Source organism: Myotis nattereri, assembly GCF_964212035.1.
Source record: "Myotis nattereri genome assembly, chromosome: 10".
Classification (NCBI taxonomy): Eukaryota; Metazoa; Chordata; class Mammalia; order Chiroptera; family Vespertilionidae; genus Myotis; species Myotis nattereri.
This window is the reverse complement of record NC_138085.1, coordinates 41905366-41925932: the sequence shown is the minus strand read 5'-3', so window position 1 is coordinate 41925932 and position 20567 is coordinate 41905366. Positions and strand designations below refer to the sequence as shown.

The window sequence follows — 20567 nt, the reverse complement described above, 5'->3', positions numbered from 1 at the left end:
TTTGGCAGGATTAAGCTTGGAGGCCGATGCTAAAACCCTGCCGTTGTCTAGGAAACACTCTTGTAAAGGACAACAGGAACAGATTTTTAACAAGGGCAATCTCCTGGTCACTAATGCTATGGGCAATTGCGTGTGGGGCAGTCACTGCCAACACGTAGGCAAGATTCGCCTTCCCTTCTTCCTTCCTAACAGAACCTCACTTGTGTCCAAAATACGCGCCCAATGATAACAACAAAAAACAACCCTGCATTTTTCAGCCTTCCCTGCAGTGAGACACAACCCTTTGATACATTCTTAGTAATGTGCAAGCAGAAATCTTGGGGGAATTTCTGGGAAAGTCTAATCTACTGATAGAAATGCTATCCCTTCTCTCTCACCATGTCCTCTTCCTTCTCTCTGTTGAGAAGGAAGTTGGGACATTGGAAGTGAAGTAGCTGGTCTTTCAAGAGAATGAACATGAGCGGCTAAGCATGGTAGAGCAGAGAGACAAAAGGAGCCTGGCATGTTGGTGCCATCATGAGCTGCTGTGCCAACCCTGACTGCTGACCTCTGAACTTTCTAGGTGAGGGAAATACACCCCTATGGGACTAAGCTTGATTGGGTATCTGTTTTGTGAAGCTAGAGGCAATCTTTAATCAATATAGAGTGTTCCCTGTCCAGTACACTTTGGAATTGGTAGAGGAAGTGCAGGTCCTTGTTACAAGGACCTTTCACAACCTTTTGTATCCTAGATGCTTGATGATGCTTTGAGAGAAGAATAGATACAGTGCCTCCCAAATTCTGTTGACCATGGAAGTTTTTATTTCATGTTACATTTCTTGAGAATAGTGTTCTTCCAGATGTAGTCTGGGAAGCCTCTCTCTCTCTCTCTCTCTCTCTCTCTCTCTCTCTCTCTCTCTCTCCCTCGGGCTCCCAGGAAACAACATGCCTTTCTAGCATGTACAAGTATAAATTCTTAGCAAAAGTTAAAACATAAAATCATTATAATTTTGCATACTGCACTGAATTTGAATTGTGTCTCCCCGAAATTCATGTCCAACTGGAACCTATGACTGTGACCTTAGATAGAATACAGTCTTTGCATAAAGTTAAGACAAAGTCATAGGTGGATTGGGATGGGCCCTAAACCCATTGGTGGTGGTCCTTATAAGGAGAAGGAGATTTGGGCATAGAGAGGCACAGAGGACACACAGACATGGAGGAGAGAGCCATGTGACTATGGAGGCAGAGATGGGGGTGGTGCAGCTGCAAGCCAAAACCCACCAAGGATGGCTGGCATCCCCGGAAGGCAGGAAGAGGCCATGTAGGATTCTTCCCTCAAGCCTGCAGAGCGAGCATGGCCCTGCCCACACATGATTTCAGACGTCTAGCCTCCAGAGCTGTGAGAGAATACATTTCTATTTCTATGCATTTAAGAGACTAAATTTCAATCTGTCATATTTTGTTAAGGCAGCCCGAGGAAGCTAATAGACTTTGTAAAATTGTGACGAAGTTTACATTATAATTTTTCCCCTGTATCTAGGGATGAAAATTAAGGATGAACATGGAGCCTGGCCATCTAGGGCGCCTGCCTCAGCCCCACCTATCTCTCTCATCATATTTCAGATTCTCGTAAGGAACTTCTCCTCCTGTCTCTTTTCCATGACATCAAATAATATCCTGAAAACTCTGACATTAACAATGGAGACTTGACATTTAGAAAGAAATGCCCCAAAGAGCAGCTTTTCAGGAACCACGGGTTTGCCGGTGATCCTGTGCCTCGCCCTGGGCCGGTGCCTTCTCTTCTCTCGGCTCCATTGATCTGATCTCTGTAACTCGGCTGGACTGGAAGATTCCTACGCTCCCTTCCGCTTCGACATGCTGGGGTTCCAGGGAGAATGTCTCCCATATGTGACAGCTGACGCGTGTTCCTCAGAAACATAAAGACAGAAAGGCCCTTGCTAACGCTTAGGGCTCCTTTTGAGCTTTTGGGAGATCATTTGTATACAAGAACCTCGCTTCCTAGGGTCATTCTTTGAACTGAACTAGAGAAAGGAACACAGTGTGGTGTTTGTTGTAGTGTTTGCCTTGGCGTATTGAAAGTTCTAGAAGAGACGACTGCTTCTTAAGAGGAGGCTGTAATGGAAATCAGGAGGACAATAGTGAATGTGCATCACCCCTTCCCACCCTTCAGAGAAACTCACACTTATAAAACTAGTCAATTGTTCCCATTACAAAAGGTGTCTTTATTTTATAAACAAGGTTACTAAAGATTTCCTTTAAAATAAACAACATGGCAAACTAATGGCTTACCCTGCTCTTCTCAACCTAAACAACCCAAGTTCCTTCAGATGCCTCTGTATGAACTAGCATCCATCTGCCTGGCCATGCAGGTTGCTGTTCCCTGAACCCCAGCCACTTGTAAGTGTGATGTCCAACACAGAGCGCGCGACTTTCAAAATGACACACACAAAGGAAGCTTAGGAAAGGAATATATCTCGGAGCTTAACTGTCATTATCTCAATATATCCCACAAGTTACAGAAAATGCGGTGACGTCATGAGACAAGTATCCCTGCTTTTTGCAAGGACACACTAGACACAATGTCTTCATAGGGTACATCACAATATTGTAATTATCAGACATAAATAATTTTAATGTTTTAGATGCTTGTAACCCTGTCAAAGGTGGTTTGAGGAAGCCAAAGAGACTATAAATTCTGTGACACGCACACCCTATGGACATTTGCAACTAATTTGTGCTTAGCAAGGACACAGAAACCTTAAAATAAGATACTGTCTCCATAATTCTCTGCATACCAATACACTATTGACTATTACAGTTAAAAAAAAATAACCAAAATAATGAATTAGATTTTTTTAAAGACATAAGCTATGTAGGGCTATAAGTTATAAAGTTTGTTTACCCAATCCACAAAGTTTTATTTATTGCCTATTATGTGTCTACCTTTTTTAATCCAAAAAATTAAATTAATAATATCATGTGTCTTACAGGGTTGTAATAATATTTAGACTTTAAATACATAAATATACAAATGTATATTGTTGTCTTAATCAGCTTGGGCTGCTATAACAAAATACCATTTCTGGCTTATTTATTTCCCACAGTTCTGGCAGCTGAAAATCCAAGACCAAGGACCTGACAGAGTCAGTACCTGGTGAGGGCCCGCTCACAGTCAGACATCTTCTCCCTGTGTCCCCACATGGGGCAAGAGGCAAGGGAGCTCTCTGCGGCCTCTTTTAGACGGCACTAATTCCCAATACCATCACAATGTGGATAGGTTTCAACATACAAATTTCTGGGGGATATAAACCTTCAATCTATAGCAAACATTAACACACTCTGACATGAGGAAGAACTCAGTAAACGTCGACTCCTACTATCCTTATGGAGCCAAGTAGAAAGATTCAGGATATATATGGGAGGACTGAGCCAATAGAATTTGCTGATGGATTGGATGGGAAAGTAAAGGAAAGAGAAACCAAAGACAATTTCAAGATTTTTGGCATGAGCAACCGGGAGGATGATGTCATGCAAAGAAAAGTGGGTTTGAAGAAAGAGGTTAAGAACTCTAATAGGGTCATTTTAAGTTTGGTTGGAGATGCCTGTAAGGCATCCATGTGGAAATGTCAAGGAGACAGTTGTGTATCCACATCTGCAGGCTCACCACTCAACACTACTCAGAGTGAGATCCCAAGACCAGCAGTATCGGCATCACCTAGGACAGCAGTTCTCAACCTGTGGGTCGCGATCCCTTTGGGGGTCAAACGACCCTTTCTCAGGGGTCACCTAAGACCATCGGAAAACACATATATAATTACATATTGTTTTTGTGATTAATCACTGTGCTTTAATTATGTTCAATTTGTAACAATGAAATTGGGGGTCACCACAACATGAAGAACTGTATTAAAGGGTCGCGGCATTAGGAAGGTTGAGAACCACTGACGTAGGAGCTTGTAGGAAATGCAGAATCCCAGACCCCACCCCCCAGACCAATGGAACCAGAATCTGCATTTTCACAAGGTCCCCATTTGACCCGAATGCATGTTAAAGGGTGAGAAGCATGGAGCTAACGTTCTGGAGAGATAGAGACTTTATACTCCTCAGGATATAAATGCAGTTAAAGCTAAAGCCTGAATGAACTCCCATAGGGAGCTGGGCGGCCCAAGTGGCGTCATGAAGCTCTCCCACACTTGGAGGTCTGGGAGAGGAGAAGGGAGCCCCACGGAGGAAGAGGAAGAAATCCAGAGCAGCAAAGGAAAAACCAGGAGAGGGAAGCCAGGAGAGTCCACCATGTTAAATGTTGCTGATGGGTTAAGGTGAGAACAGGGAAGAGGCCATCGGATCTGGCAGCAAAGAGATCACCACTGACTTTGACAAGAGCAGTCTCAGTAGCATAGAGAGGACAATGGGGAAGAGGAAGTGAGACGGTGAGCAAAGGCAGGGAGTTTTGCTGAGAGAACAAGAGAGAAATGGGTTAGTATCTGAGATGCATAGGTAGGACATACTGGAGCATGCCTGAATGCCAATGGGAATGTTGTAGTTGAGAGAGGAAGGGAGGGAGGGAGAGAGAGAGGGAGAGAGAGAGAGGGAGAGAGAGAGGGGGAGAGAGAGAGAGAGAGAGAGAGAGAGAGAGAGAGAGAGAGAGAGAAAAAGAGAGAGAGAGAGGTGCTGCAAAAAAGAAACCAATTGCTGGAGTGTTGTTTTTGGGAAGATGAACAGGAAGGGGGTCTGAAGCCCAAAGGACGGCCCCTGATAGAGGCAGGGCCACTCCACTCATTGCTTCTGTTTCTCAATGAAGTCCAAGGCATGTAGCAAGGTGGGTGGGGGTGGGGAGAGAAGATTTAAAGAGTGAGGGACTGAATTAGTTAATTTGGAGAGTGAGAAAGTCAACACCTTAGGATTTCCAGGGAGTGCAGGGAGCTTTTTTGAGATTGTGGGCCAGGTGTTTGAGAAACCCCATGCTTTCCCACCATCACATGCTTCATTTCTCCAAAAATGTTCTGTTCTAATGTGTGAGCCATGACTTATGAGAAAGTGTATCTTCTCCATCAATCCTCACTATTCCTGTAAGCAGTTATTATGTTAAAGGTCACCATCAGCAGAGCAAGGCTAGACAAGGGGGTCATCGAAGAGCCACAGCAAGATGATTAAAAAAGGACCGAAGCCTTCTGTCTCCTCCATGAGATTTATGGCTGGCGGTGATGCAGGACTTCTAACGACATGAAAACACAAACTACCTCGAGAGAGGAAGTTTTTCCGTCTCTTCTCACAATTCACAAGAACTGCTGGGTCTCTCGTGAGACTAGGACTTTGGTAAACAACACCACATACTGTTAATTGCCTTCAAGTGAGTTTTGAACAAGCCCTAAGTCAATAAGGCCTCCTTGGTTACCTTCCTTGCAGCTTGGAAACCAATGTCATGGAACAATCACACAATTCTTCGCAACCTCCCCTAATTCCCCTACATAAATCCCATTTCTGTGATCCAAAAACCGAAAATCTAAAGCCTGGCTCTCCCCTGAGCTCACTGTTCTCTCACAGCACACACCCCGCATACTCAGGGCCTGAGCGCAGTGCAGACAGCCTCTTTGTGCCCATACCCACCTCCATTTCCACTGCTTCAAAACCCTCATTGTCTTGGGAGCACACATCTAAAATAGACTTCCCATCAGCCCCCACCCCTTGTGGCTATCCTCTACCTCTCTCCTGGTCACTCCCCTCATGCACTGATGACTCCATCATCTTCCCCTCTACCGTTACCCTTTCTCATTCGTGAAGACTTCAAATACACACCACACAGGCATCCATGCAACACCCAGCCTCACATTTCCTTGGCTTCTAACACCAATCATCTCTCCATTCACCCCAGCCCCAGCCACCCACTCCTGTGGTCATATATCCTAGATCTTGATGTCACCAATAAGATCACCACCTCCAACATCTGGATTTCACATCCTACTCCTGGACCATCCCCTTCCAGCCCACCCACTCCGATACCACCCCCTCTAGAGGCAAATCTCCAATGCCTCTGAGACCTTCTGTTCACTTTTTCACTATCTACCCCCAAACTTCACTCTTCACACCCCTCCTTGTCTAGGCTAAATTAGCTAGTCCGGCTGGGTAAGCATTCCCTTGCAAAACACCTCTGACTCCTCTGTGCCTCTCCCCTCCACTGTTTTCACCTCACAGAGCCCCACCTTTGCTTAAATGTTACATGACCTTGCTGCACGTGTGCATCTGAGCAGTTGACCCCTGCACACAACTGTGTGGACAGGACTTATTTCAAAACTCCCTATACACCTTTCAAATGGTTTCTTACCATCACTGGGCAACCAGCCCTTCCTTAATGGAGACTCTTTAAGATCAGTTCCCACCTTCTCATCTCTCCTCAAATCTCCCCACACCCTCCTCACCCCTACTCTCAGCCAATGCTGTTGTCTCCAATAGGGTAATGAAATGCTTAAAATCAGCTAGCACTACCTCAGTCTCTGACCCAGTCCCACCAACCCACCTGTGTCAGCTGTATGTCACTTCCCCAAAGGAGACTTCCCTGGCCACTCTGGCTAAAGCAGCCTTCTCTGCTCACTCTCCCTCTTGTTACCTGAATTTACCTTTTGCATAACAAGCATCAGTGCCTGGCGCTGTCTGTGTGTTTGAATGCTTAGCATCGTTCTCTCCTTACTACAGCGTGACCTCCTGGCTCACCAGGGCATCCCCAGCACCTGGAACAGTAGTTGCTCATAGAGGGTGGTCAGTAAACGCTTGTTGACTGACTAATTGACTGACATGCATAGGCAAACCTTACAAACTTACCTACCACTGTGATATAGTGCTCATCATTGCTAGTATACCCCAATCACATTTTTAGAAGTTGTAAAGTACACACCTTAACCCTTTTTATGTGTACAGGTCAGTGAGGTTAAATACATTCATAATGCTCTACAACAGCGGTTCTCAACCTGTGGGTCGTGACCCCTTTGGCGGTCGAACGACCCTTTCACAGGGGTCGCCTAAGACCATCCTGCATATCAGATATTTACATGATGATTCATAACAGTAGCAACATTACAGTTATGAAGTAGCAACGAAAATAATTTTATGGTTGGGTCACAACATGAGGAACTGTATTTAAAGGGCCAGAAGGTTGAGAACCACTGCTTTACAACCATCAGCGCCATCCATCTCCATAATTCTTTTCACCAGGTAAAACTGAAACTCTGTAGCACTAAACAGTGATTCCATGTGAACCCCACTCCAGCCCCTGGCAGCCACCGTTCTACTTTGTCTCTATGAACTTGACTATTCTAAGTCACTTATGTAAGAGGAACCATAGAGTATTTGTCTTCCTGTGACTGGGTTATTTCACTGAGTGCATGTCCTCAAGGCTCACCCAGGCTGTAGCCTATGTCAGAACTTTTTTCCTTTCTAATCCTGAATAATATTCCATTGTATGTGCGTACCACATTTTCCCCATCAGCCCTTGAGTCGCTTCCAGGTGTTAGCCATTGTGAATAGTGCTGCTGTTAACGAGGCTGTACAAACATCTCTTCCAATCCCTACATCACTCAAATTTAAATACGCATTTCCTTAAACATATTTTATGTAACCTCCCTTTCACACACACCCCAAATTAACAGTAGGGCTGCTCTCTGGGCCAAATTTACCTATTTGAGAGGGATATTACTGAACTAAAAGTATAAAGAACCGAATTTGGAGTAAGCAAATAAAAAATAATGGAATCAATAGTACAGCTGTCTTCCTCTGTTCCTCCCTCCGTCCCTAAGGAGCAGCCTCTCACAATACAAACCACAAAACCCTCCAGAGAAGAACTCCAGACGCAGCCTGAGCAGGAGGGAAGGATCAGACACCCCAGCGCCTGACTTCGCCCGCCCCCTGTCCCCTCATTCTGCTCACCCTGCCCACCCTCTGCTACGCTTTCACTCCCCCTTTGAGACTAAGAAAACATGCTTCCCCTGTTCGCCTTAGCATGGCCGAGCCTCGCTGACATTTAAAAGACAAGAAACAACCGAAGAAGAGACACTGTGACATTCAAACACATGAAAAGATGCTCAGTGTCATTGATCATTGGGGAAATGCAAATTAAAACCACAATGAGATAATACCCCACCCCTCTCATAATGGTTAAAGTAAATACACACACACACACACACACACACACACACACACACACACACACGCAATTACCCAGTGCAGAGCAATTACAACTCCCATTGCTGGTGGGAATGCAAAATGGTGCATACAGTCACTTTGGAAACCTTTGGCAGTTTCTTACAATGCCATTAAGCATACATAGGACAGAGAATTATAATCTTGTGGTTACACAAAAGCTTGCATGTCAATGTACACAGTACCTTTATTCATAGTTGTCAAAAGTGGAAATTACTCAAATGTCCTTCAATGGGTGAATGGCTAAACAAATTGTGGTACAGGCATCCAACTGAAATTATTCAGCCATCAAAATAAATGAACTATTAGTATCGTAACAACATGGATGGATCTCAAAAATATTATGCAAAGTGAAGGAAACCAGACACAAAAGACTTTCCTATACGATCCCATTTATCTGGCATTCTAGAAAAGGCCAGACCAAAAACAGATGGGCGGTTTTCAGGGGTTGTGTGTGAGCAGAGGCGATTTCCTACAAAGGGGCATGAGGGAACGGTTTCCTATCTTGATTGTGGTGGAGGTTACACGACTGTATATATTTGCCAAAATTCATAGAACTATACATCTAAGGAAGGTGAATTTTACTATATGTACATTCTATCTCAATAATACCCCATACCTCAAGCAACCTGAGCAGGAGGGAAGGATCAGACACCCCAGAGCCTGACTTCGCCCTCCCCCTGTCCCCTCATTCTGCTCACCCTGCCCATCCTCTGCTACGCTTTCACTCCCCCAAATAAAAAAGTATTATTTGACTTACACAAAACACAAATAAATACATTTTAAAATAACCTTTTAGACCTACACCCAAGTCTCTGTGCAGGGAGCCCGGGCTCCAGCTGTGGTCACTGAATAATTCTTCCACAAGGCTATTAAAAATGGCCTCTGTATAATACCGGGGAATACAATAGGAAATAGGCCAGCAACACAAAAAGCCCAAGAAGAAGTCATTTTTTAAAACCTAGTTTCTGATCCTCTGGTAGCCTTCTCGCCTTGAAGGACCCCGTATGCTGCAGTACCTTGCCTGGTGACCCCAGGCTCCTTCCAAGCTGCCAGCTGGGAGCTGGGCCGACAGCCATCTCAGCCCCTCCTTGAATAGAGCACAGAGGACCTTACTCCAAATCCACAGCCACCTGAGCCCTCTGATGGGCAGAGTCGAAATCTGTGACATCCGGGAAGGCAGAGCCCACCCTTGCCGCCTTGTCTAAGAGCCTCACCCACACCACCTGACAATCAGGGCAGCAAGAGCGTCACTAAACTGTGTGCGGACGGACAATGGGAATGACCACATGGCAATGGAGGCCTTGTCCTCCAAGTCTGACTAAATGAAAGTGGGGAACTTCGACGAGGAGGGACTCGCAGGTAATTTCAGATCAGCATGGGGGCCTGCTATGCAAACAGAAGCCTCCCTTTCATGGCCGGCTCCTCATTTCCCAGCAGACTCGATCTCCCTGTAAAACCCTGATGAGCCCAATTCACAACAATAAAACAAGGATGCATTGCCTAACTACAGCGATAGACCTGCTTTATAACATTGTCAACTTAATTAAGTATTGCTTCCTGGGTGTCCCAGTTGCAAGAACTATGAGTTTTTGTCCTGTTATTATAAATCAACCTAACAGATGTGTCCTTTGACAATATTCTCCAGCTATTTTTGTTTGGGGTTTGAAGTTGACTAATGTTTAACATCATGGTTAAGAGGAAAAGCCCCGATTTTAATAAAACAGTAAACAGAACAAAACAGAAGAAAAGTTTTAATTATGGAAAAATGTGAAAGTATACAAAATTAGAGAGCACACTATAATATACCCTGCGTACCCACCACCTAGCTTCCGAGTAGACTGCAGTTTGCATGAGAGAGTCCAGGTTATGCCTCTTTTTCCAATGTAATTGCTAATGACACCTCCTTTCACTTTAAAAAGTGGCAGTTTAGATGACAGATAATAATTCCCAATTCAATAATTATCAGCTTATGGACTTATCTTAATTCACCTCTAACCCTACTTATCCCCCAATAAAAGTGATGATTTTGAGATAAATCCTAGATATTATATCACTTCATCCATAAATATAATAGACTTTTAAAAAAGATTTGGGGAGATATTAATTGGGGAACTTATATACATATATGCATAGCCCATGGACACAGACAATAGTGTGGTGGAGGCCTGGTGTGCAGGGCGGAAGGGGTCAATGCAGAAAAAAGGGAGGATATCTGTAATACTTCCAATAATAAAGATAAATAAATAAATAAAAAGTAAATTCTTTGACATCCTTAATCTTGGTAGATCTCGAGTTCAGAGCTAAATATAACAAGTACAGGCTTCAAAGCCGACAACGGTTTTACAGCCTGTGACTTTAACGGAGTTAAGCTATATATAGCAGGATCCCAAAACTGTTTCAGTCTTGCTGATGATTGCTAAGACTGAAAAATGAAGCAATAATCTCCAAATTAGATGGAAACATAGAGGCAAAGGACATTTCTTGTGCAGATTTAGTTTCTGAACAAAGAGCCTTTGGCACCCTCAGATCCCTCCTTCTCACCCAGGTACAGAAAGCCAGCAGCCCTCCCCCTGTTAGCCTCCCTCCTCACTCTGTTAGCTCCCTTACTTTCTCTGGTAGGCCCTTACTTGCTAGGTAAATCAAGTATCGGCAACTCTGCCATGTGATCTTCCATCACACCTGGGCAGTAACTGTGACCCAGGTCCCTAGGAGCAGTTGTCATCTTCCCTTCACCCTCATTTTTATCCCAATCTCTTTTAGACTATTAGCCAAACTCTTCTTTCTAACTTGCCACTTCCACTTCTCTGGAGTCTCGGAAGAGACCCAACTGAGCTTATCAGAATTGCATGTAAACTAAAAGTCCATCACCTTGGAGTAGGGTAGAAGGTTTCAATGTTTCTGAACTTCTCTAGCTGGGAGAAGATATTGCACTCAAGTTGATAGTATAGCAGCTAGTGGAAGGCATTTTCATAACAAAGAAAAGCAAACTTCACAAGGTTTGCATTTAAATCATGGCCATGCCAGTAGTCCGTTTGATCACTACCATGCATTCCTTGATTGAAAATTAATGCCAAAGATGGCAGGCCTGGCCCACCTATCCCTAGGTTTCATTCTCTCCTTGGTCCCCATTCAATGGGTCATAAAGGAACACAAATATATAATCCCACAATAACAAACTGAAGTCATTTATTACCAGAGGAAGGATTTCAAGAAGTTTCTGGAGGACAAAAAGCAGATGAGGAGCTGGTGACTAATGTTGGAAGCCTCAGCCTGGACTTCAGGCAGAGGATGCTGGGGCCAAGGAGGCAGGTGATGTGTCCGGCCGAGCCCTAAAGGTGTCCCAGCCTCTGGGATGGCAGGGATGATGGAGGACAGGAAATAGAGGGACTGAGTACAGAGGCACAAATTGCAGGCGTCTAAATGGAGCAGTAGACTCTTCCCACTCCCTCTCCTGCCTCCACGTGCAGTGGTCCACAGCCACATACGCAGCTGTCATTACCTCTGTATCTGAAGATAGTCTGCATTTGCTGCTGGTTCTGAACTTACCAACTTGACCACGGGATGGGTCTTCTTAGAGAAGCTGCACGCCATGAAGGTGAACTAGAACAGCTCAGATGGTGCTGGTGCCCCCAGCGAAACAGAAACCTTAGGACTTCACCCTGGGAGCCTTTTTCACCTACTGGCCCAAGGGATGGGGTAATGGAGCCCTGAGAAGGATATGGAATCCCAGCCTGTTATTGTGCAGCAAACAATTTCAACCCGTCAGGTAATGAACACTTCAAGAGTTTTCAGCTTTTAGAATTACCTTATAGACAGATCATGGAAACCAGCTATGACCATGGAACAGATGAATGTTTTATCAATGTTGATAATGCGAAAGTAAACGTTCAGCTAGCATCGGTTCGCAACCTGTGGGTCACAACCCCTTTGGGGGTCGAATGACCCTTTCACAGGGGTCGCCGAAGACCAACGGAAAACACATATATAATTACGTATTGCTTTTGTGACTAATCACTATGCTTTAATTATGTTCAATTTGTAACAATGAAAATATCTGCATATCAGATATTTACATTATGATTCATAACAGTAGCAAAATTACAGTTATGAAGTAGCAACGAAAATAATTTTATGGTTGGGGGTCACCACAACATGAGGAACTATATTAAAGGGTCGGCATTAGGAAGGTTGAGAACCACTGAACTAGAGGAAAGGAGGAAGCGGGCAAGGAGAGGTGGTGGTAACACCCTTATCCTACAGAGTTGAGAGTTAAATGGCCCAATCAACAGTCCATGGAATGAAAATCTGGTTTTAATAAATGCATTGTCTGGAATAGCAAGGATGGAAGGTGGTGAGGAGATGTGAGGTGTAAATAAGCTACATCCTTGACTTTCATGGCAGAAAGTCACTTAGTGATAATCGAAGTTGATAAATTCATAACAGCAGTAGCATCTGCATATTATTTTGAGATACAGGGGGAGCTACAAAAGAATAGAGAACAGCTAAAAGTGGTTTGCCTGTGGATAAAGGATTGAGGGTGGGGCAGGAATTGCTGCTTTTTGTTAGCAGCTCTCAGTCCTATTTGATTTAGTGAATTCGCACTTTGTATGGGAGCAGAAGAATAAAGAAAAATAATGGTATGTTTTATGAAATACGAGAAAGGAAGTCTCCTGCACAGGACTGTTGGAACAGCATGGAATGGGTTAAGCTGGGTACTGCATAACTATGGTAACAGATGTAGCTAATTTAGGACACAAATGAGGGTGTGGGAAGGTTCTGAGAGAAATGTGCTAAGAGGGAAGGAGGATAAGTTCCCAGATAATCAGTATGGATGCTCTGCCATCTGACACAAGTAAAGGAGGAACGAACCAAACCCGCCCTCACTTTTCTGGTGTCTTTTCACCACGGATTTTTAAAAGGAAAAGTCAAGAAATTCTTATATGGGCTCCATGCTGAGCCAAAAAAGCAAACATGATGAAATTCATTCTCAATAAAATCATATGGGTGGGAAATCATGTCCGCTGTTAAATGAAACCCTGTCTTCATTAAGGCCCCATGCATTTCAAAGTTTAATAACTTCATTTGTTCTTGGAGAAAAACCATTTACAAATGACATTCAGATGCACGTGTATTGACTTTCCCTTCCATAAACTGATTCACAGTTCAGCACTAGCACTTAACTACCCTTTCAAAGCTCCACAGATAATGATCAAAGGACCATGAAAATGGGAACGAATCTGCATCACTCCCAGTCACCAGCAAGGCAGCTATCCTCGCCGCAGAATCCGTGAGGAGTCGACATCTTTGCAACATCAGTTCTCCCCATCCAGGAACATGACATTTGATTTCTGGAGTAAATATTGGGAGTTCAGATTTTCTGTGAAAATGGTCCATTTGCTCAAGATTTTCACATATGTTAGGATACAACAATGCATAGTGTTCTTATGATTTCACATCTCTCCTTCTCCCCTCTCCTTTGTTCCACATATCATTCCTGGTATTGTTAAATTTTTTAAATCTTAATTAGGTTTGCCAGCAGTCTGTCTATTTGGTGGGCTTTTTCTAAGGACCAACTTGCAGACAAGAAGTGGGAGGAGGGAGTACAAGGTGAAGAAAGAGCCTGTGAATGATGTGGAGGCTGACGGGGGACGTGGGGGTGGGGTGGGCGTTAATGTCCAAAAAGATGGTGGGTCAGCCTACCTAGCAGGTGGAGTGAGAGGAAGGATGATGTGAGCAGTAGAGGTAGGTAAGGAGTTCGGGCTTTATCCTGAGGGTAGAGGAATGAGGAGATTCGATGTTTGTTTAGGAAGGGTCGCTGTGGATGGATGGAGGGAGGTCCGGCTCAATGGCAGACGAGAGGGGGGAGGCTCTGGAACAATCCAGAGTTCCAGCCAGCAGTAGCCTGGCTGTGAGAAACAGAAACCCAGGGAAACTGGCCCAGGCAGGATAGAGGGCAGCCTCATCAACAGAAGCACAAGGTCTCTGGGCCCATGGAACCTGCTAGAACTGGAATCACTGCGGCCAGCACAAGGGAGACAGTGGCTTCTTCTCTAAATTGGCCACGGAAGTTTCCCCTCATGTCCGGTGTTGGTTGCGGGGGGGAGGGGGGGGGTCATTTTTTTTAGTCTCCTCACCCTGTTCCCCTCCCCTGTTTGGTCTCATAGGCCAAAGGTCCATGCCTGCTCCAATCAGTGTGTGTGTGTGGATGGGCTAGAGAGTGTCAAATGGTCCGTAGAGCTGCCACTAACAGAAGCCAGAGGGATTTGCTACTTGTCTTGGTAAGTTTTTCCAGCCACTTCAAGGCTGGGCCTGGGGAAGTCCATGGCAGATATCACCCGGAGCCCTGAAACTGGTTTCCTGGCAACCATATCCTAAACTCCCTGGCTTCTAGGTCCTGCCTGGGTTTCAGTGGGTAAGGTCCTATGTCACATCAATACATTAGGAATATTTACTGCTGGGTGAGTGGCATTTATTTATGTACTTACTAGAGGCCTGGTGCACAACGTTACTGCACTGGGGAGGGGTCCCTAAGCCTGGCCTGAGCCCTCTCGCATTCCAGGACCCCTCAGGGGATGTCCACCTGCCAGCTTAGGCCCGCTCCCCCCCAGGGCCTAAGCCAGCAGGTGGACATCCCCCAAGGGGTCCTTAGCGCTGCCACAGAGGCAGGAGAGGCCACTGCCACTGCACTCGCCAGCCATGAGCCCAGCTTCTGGCTGAGCGGTGCTCCAGTTGTGGGAGTGCACTGACCACCAGAGGGTAGCTCCTGTGTTGAGCGTCTGCCCCCTGGTGGTCAGTGCACATCATAGCGACCGGTCGTTCCATCATTTGGTCAATTTTCATACTAGGGTTTTATTATATAGGGTGTATCTTTATTTTTAGCTACAACTGTTGGGGTAATTAGAAATGACCAGGTTTTAAGCTGGCTATGTTAAAGCCCTACTTTCCTGGGGGCTCCCTTGACACATGTTCAGATTGGGGGTTCAGACACTCAAGGTGGAGGTGCTGATAGGTTCCTAGAGCCCTGCCCCTTCCTGTCCCCACTAATCATGCCACAACCCATCCAGGCCTGGTGCAGTGAGCCTGAGGTATAGTCTAGGATTCAACTTGCCCAGAAGGGACCCTTGTTGAATCATGAGTTGGCTGATGTTTGTTGGCACCATCTGTACCATATCTTCCAGAGAGTCCTTAAAGAATCTGGGCCCATCGTTCTCTCCCTGTCTTCTGAAACTAAAATGGATCTGTCTTGATCTTGCTTTGCCTGGCACTATCTTGGTTTTAGTGCTGCAAGTCTTCATCCCAGGAAACCCATCAGTCCTGGGCAATCAAATATAAATGTCTGTGTGACGTATATATGTTTATGTCTATGATAAGTATACTGGTATATCAAAATCTACCAAAAACATGATTATAATGGGAGACTAACATATATCTTATAATCTTAGATCACTGAGGTACAAAGAAAAATTTTAAATAGATTTGAATAAAATCAATAAATGTGTTTTAATCCATACAGCTAAACATTGTACTACACAGAGAATAGGCTTTTCTTTCCTCCACATTTCATAAGATTGGCTAACCTTTCATGGGCAGTTTATCTTGCGGAAGACAGAGGCAGGTTTGGGTATTACTGCCTTAAAATCTTTTCAGGGTACAACTATGGCAGTCAAGGTACATGGAGTCAATTATTGGAGCTGCAATTTCTCTTCTAGATATTCAAAATTCTATTTCAAGAATCATGGGTATGGCCTGGTACACAGTTCAAAATACAAAAAAAAACTGCATAGAAATCCCTTTTGAAAGAAAAAATGTTCTCATGGGCCAAGGCTTACCCTAATTCACTTTTATTAAAATGTAACTTAAATATTACACTCATAAAGGCCAGTTCTAAATACTTATACTTTATAGCTTTTACATAGCTAAAATGGCAAAACAAAGATGTACATAAATACAACTATCAAACTTTAAAATGTCAAATTAATAAAATGAATTCACTGCAACACCTTTGGGGTTTAACAATAAAAAGATGTAGTCTCAGGTCAACTTACTACATATTATCATTTTCTGGATTTTGACTTCAACAATCCAAATGCAGACAACACATCAAGCATGCTGTGCAAAACAATATTAGTAACATCAAATATGTGGCTAATTTAAGAGGATACTATCAAAACCATCCTGGAGTGACTACATAAATGAGGTGCCATTTCATACTAATAAAAATAGTAATAATCTCTAACATTTGTTGAACCTCCCTATATGCTCCAAGTCTGTTACGTGTAATACCTCTAATCCTCACAATATAATATAATATCAATACCACATATTTATCCACATATTATCATAAGAAGAAACTGAGGAACAGAGAGGTTAACTAACCACCCAAAGTCTCACAGCTAGTAAGCAGAAAAGTGGATTTGAGGTCAGGCAGTCTGACTCCACTTAACCACTGCACCAAATTACCTATGTCATTGCTTTGGATTATCAGAGGGTTCCTTACTCTGCATTAAATAGAAATCTAATCCAATTAGTGCTGAAACCAGCAACAGTAACTTTTCCATTTTTTCACTACAACACCTGCTGCTAATAAATTGCTGAGACACTGTCCATATGCGGGTAGAGCTGGCATGAGAGCTGTTTTCCTTGCCAATGCAGCCGTGGTCGCCAGGAACAGTTCTTTGGAGTCTGGCAAGCCTGTGCCTGGTGCAGGCTCACCTCTCTCCCCACAGGCCCTGTTCCCACTCCCCTCTCCTCAGCCGTGCTGGGACCTGGCTCCGTGGGAAGATACCGAGGGTCAGGCCCAGCATTGGTTTGGGGGTGGCCGTCAAGATGACCCAGAGCACATTTTCATTATCATTATGTGAGATTATCATTGAAATGAAACCACTAATTTTAGAGAAGACACCGATCCCTCAAAAGACATAGATCCTCGGAACCCTAGGGCCTGAGAGACCGGTGGTGTGATATCATGAGCTCACATGCAGGGACATTACAAAAACACAGCTGAAGGCAACCCCCCCTGTGTTTGACAAAGACATGATTGAAGATCATTCCAAACACTGTATCGTATTTGAAAAAAAATTGTTTATTTTGTTGTTATTTTGTGTTTTTATGTTCTGGACATGTGATGTTTTGTGTTTGTATTTTTCCTGCAGAGCTCTTAGCATAATATGTAATTGCATATTTATTGGAGAGATTTATCATGAATGTCTCTCTCTTGCATTTGTCTGTAAGTGCCATGAGGGCAGAGACCATGTCTGTGTCTTAGAGAATGTGGAATGTTTGTTGAGTGAACAAGTGAGTGAATGAGTTGAAAAATAAATAAAACACAAGTCATGGGCTGCTCAATTTCCCTTTATGCATCAGCTTCTACAAAATTGACAGTTGGATTTGTTTCCCCCTCCTGAAAGGTGTAGAGCAGTGGTTCTCAACCTTCCTAATGCCGCAACCCTTTAATACAGTTCCTCATGTTGTGGTGACCCCCAACCATAAAGTTATTTTCATTGCTACTTCATAACTGTAATTTTGCGACGGTTATGAATCGTCATGTAAATATTTGATATGCAGGATGTATTTTCATTGTTACAAATCGAACATAATTAAAGCATAGTGATTAATCACAAAAACAATATGTAATTATATATGTGTTTTCCGATGGTCTTAGGCGACCCCTGTGAAAGGGTCGTTCGACACCCAAAAGGGTCGCGACCCACAGGTTGAGAACCGCTGGTGTAGCGGGTCTTATGCTTGTCTTTTTGTATTAGCCTCATTCTTAGTAACATTTTATGTCTCTACCCTTAGTTTCCGGTTTGTCTTTCCCATCTACTTCTTAGTTTATGCTTTATGAATTCCTGTAAACTGTCTTAAATCCCTTGTGGAACAAGGTAGGTAATAAATATATTTACCAAAGCCATATATATATATGTATATTTAAAATCTTAACATTAATCTCTGCCAACAAACACATTTAATCACCTGTAAACTCTTAAGAGCAGCTGAGGTTTGCTAATTCCAGCATTACACTAATATTTAAAGCAAATTCGGCCCGAGCCTGAAACTACATGTGGTGTGTCATTCCAGGCAGTGTGTGTGCAGTGTGTCTGTGACAAGTGCATTTCTAACAGGGCTAAGCAATTTGGTGGAGAAGAAAGAACGCAGGGCTTGCTACAGAAATGTTATGGATTTTGGATCAAAGAATGATTTATTGTTAGTGGTGCTCCAAGGTGTATTGACAACATACTAATACTGAAAAGTTTGCTTTCACTGAGCTCTGTTGGGGTGGGGCTTTGGGCAAGATCCAGGTCCACAGGCAATGAGAAATGTCTGATCACGTTGCGGAATGAAGGTGCAACATTATAAAGTGAACACATTAAATGGTCTCACCCCCTTTTGAAAAATCTCTAACATTTGTTATTCATTTGCTAGTGGGCAGACGGCTGCAAGTCTGCAACTTCAGTCCCCTTCTCTGGTTGTATTCATTTAAAGTACCTTCACTTCAATTGTTGACCAACGATGTTCCCCTTAAAATGAAACATCATTTTCAAATCCCATTCCTGAGGACATCCCTCCCTGCCCAAGTTAAATATCTCACGGATCCCAGCTGGACCCACATGCCGAAGGTGAAAGGAGGGGACTCCAACCATTTGCTCCCCTCCTTTCAGGTTACTCACAAAGCACAAAATGTGCATTTTGGAAACCGAGGTTTGATTTCTGATCTTTATAAGGCTCATTTGAGTCCGTTGAATTTTAGATGACAAACGGCTAGAGGAGGGAAGAGTGGGTGTAAAGAAACAGACGGGTAATCATCATGTGTCACAGATAAATGACAATTTTTTTAAAGGAGTTTGATAGGGTGTGGGCTGGTGCCTTTTCTTTCTCTCCCCCCTCCGCCGCGGGGTGGGGGTGGGCGGGGGTGATTAGAGAAGAAAAGGAAGGGGGAGTAAAGGCAAGACAATAGGCTGGACCCCAGCGCCTGATCAGCATCCTGAAGCAGTCTGCCCCTCCCAGCCTCCCCGCAACACCAGGTGGGCTGTGGCCAAGATTTCAAAACAAGCAGACGCCGGCCCCCGCCATCCGGACCCGGGGTGGCTTCCACCCGGGTGCAGGAGGGAGGAGAGGCGAGGGAGGAGAGGCGAGGGAAGATGGAAGCTGAGAGATGAACAGACTGGCAAGACCTCCTGGAGACGCATACAAATCCAAGCCCTCTGACACCCACTCACTCGCCAGCCCCCCTGCTCCAAATGCAGGCGGCTGCCGACGCCCCACCTGCTCCCCGCAGCTGCGGAGCGCGGCGCCCGGGAGGTGGCGAGGCCCGGGAGCGCGCCCAGCCCCTCCGAGCCGGGGCCCCGCAAGGCTCCCCGGGAGGGTGGCGGCCGAGCGGGAAGGGGAAGGAGGGGCGACCGGCCGGGTGAGGCTCGCACCCGCCCGCCCTGCGCAGAAGAAAGCCCCACCTGTCAGGCGTTGTGCTCGGGACCCGCAGTCCGACAGCCCCCCGCGCAGAGGCCCGCGCTCCGCAGCCCCGCTCCGCACAGAGCCTCCCATGTTACATCATCAGCAGACACCTTCAGGCTGAAACACAGCCGCGGGCAAGGGCTGCGCCCAGACGCACTCGCTGCCAGGCGCTCGCCGGCCTGGACCAGTCGGGGTGGAAGGATGCTGTGGGTCTCAAATGCCAGGACCACAAACAAAACCCGGGCGAGCCGCGGCGCCCCTTCCGGAGACGGGCTTACCTTCTGCGCGGCGCGGTCTCCATCTCTGCGCTCCCACCGCAGGCTGTAGTTTTTGTTTTGTTTCGTTGTGGTTGGTTTTTCCCCCCCTTTGGATCTGCTTAATAAACGCACCCAGCTAATGTGCAGAGCAGCGTCGTCTCGCCATCCCGCAGCCCGCGCCGTCAGGGCTGCCTGCCTGGAATCCCACCGGCGATGCAGCGTCTGGCGTCACCGGCGACTGCCCACAATAGAGGCTGCCACTCCTGCCACCAGAATCAAATCCCTTCCCGCACGCGGCCGGGAGGAAAGGAGAGCTCGCCGGCGCTGCGCGCTGACAAAAGGACGCTCGGCGGTGCCCACAGCGCCCCCTCCTGCGGGCCCAGCCGGCCGCCCGGGCTGCGTGCTGCAGTGCCCCCCGCCCGCAGTGCCCCCGCCCGCGCTGCCGCAGTCCTGCCGCCCGGCCTCTGCCCGCGTCCACACCCACCCCTCCAACTGCCCCCACAGCCAAGAGCCAATATGAGGATTCTGTTACGAGGAAGAAAATCTGAAACGTGACCTCCCGTAGAGGATACCTCCCTGGGATTTAGAAAAAGAAAAAAAAAAAAAAAGTCTTACACTTGGAATATTTCTTGTCTAGGAGGGGCAGCTTGCCTTTAGAAGATAACA

The 20567-nt window shown here is 45.4% G+C and overlaps 1 protein-coding gene across 3 annotated transcripts in view; it reads right to left on the bottom strand.

Moving 5' to 3' along the window:
• Window positions 1-20330, bottom strand: part of ADD2 (adducin 2) — a 90067-nt gene extending 69737 nt beyond the window's left edge. The window contains exon 1 of one of the 3 annotated variants that reach the window (XM_081101356.1): window positions 20034-20330. The gene's annotated coding sequence lies outside the window, so the exon portion shown is untranslated. Of the gene's footprint in view, window positions 1-19643; window positions 19873-19922 lie in introns of those variants that run through there. The other 2 variants (XM_081101354.1, XM_081101355.1) reach the window with 2 other exon arrangements.
• Window positions 20331-20567: the final 237 nt, after the last annotated feature.